The 900-nt window shown below is 37.9% G+C and overlaps 1 non-coding gene across 1 annotated transcript; it reads right to left on the reverse strand.

The window, feature by feature from the left end:
• Positions 1-793: 793 nt before the first annotated feature.
• On the reverse strand, positions 794-900 carry LOC125366650. The gene has a single exon (XR_007213937.1). It is a non-coding gene; the product is annotated as a U6 spliceosomal RNA (small nuclear RNA).

Below are 900 nucleotides of genomic sequence, written 5' to 3' on the forward strand. Positions count from 1 at the left end.
ATAAATAAATAAAAATAAAAGTGGAACTTGCATATATTCGAAGGTGCAGCAGGGTAATAGAATTGTGTACTCTTGGTTTTTCACATGTTTTGTAAGGTTTCCTTTTTTTTTCTTCTTCTGTGCAATGAGAACTGGGATCAATTAGAACCCTCTGTATACAGATGTTAACAATATTCATCTACTCATTTTTATTATGATTTTGGTGCTGGAGATCAGTAGGCATTCACTCTTCACTGTTCCACTGAGCTAACTTGCAGCTACCAGTCTAAGTGGTCTGAATCATATCTAAATTCAGTGGATTTTTAAAGCAGCAATCCTTTTTTTGAGAAATTCCAAATCAGTTAATGAGATTATTTTCTGCTCCTTCCTTCCTTCCTTCCTTCCTTCCTTCCTTCCTTTCTCTTTCTTTTCTTTCATGCCTTCTTTCCTCTTCCCTCCATCCCTGTCTTTCTTTCTTTCTTTCGTTCGTTCATTCTTTTCTCCCTCTCTGTCTCTCTCTTTCTTTTTTTTATTTTTATTATCAAACTGGCGTACAGAGAGGTTACCGTTTCATGCGTTAGGCATTGGATACATTTCTTGTACTGTTTGTTACCTCGTCCCCCTTTCTCTTCCCCCCCCCCCCCCCCATGAGGTGTTCAGTTCATTTACACCAAACAGTTTTTTGCAAGTATTGCTTCTGTAGTTGTTTGTCTTTGTTTTTACTCTGTGCCTCTCGATTTTGGTATTCCCTTTCAATTTCCTAGTTCTAATACCAGTATATACGGTTTCCAATATACTCAGATAAGATACAGCGAAAAATATGGAACACTTCACTAATTTGCTTGGCATCCTTGCACAGGGGCCATGCTAATCTTCTCTGTATAGTTCTAATTTTAGTATATGTGCTGCCCAAGCGAGCAC

This window comes from Perognathus longimembris, chromosome 17 (assembly GCF_023159225.1).
Source record: "Perognathus longimembris pacificus isolate PPM17 chromosome 17, ASM2315922v1, whole genome shotgun sequence".
Lineage (NCBI taxonomy): Eukaryota > Metazoa > Chordata > Mammalia > Rodentia > Heteromyidae > Perognathus > Perognathus longimembris.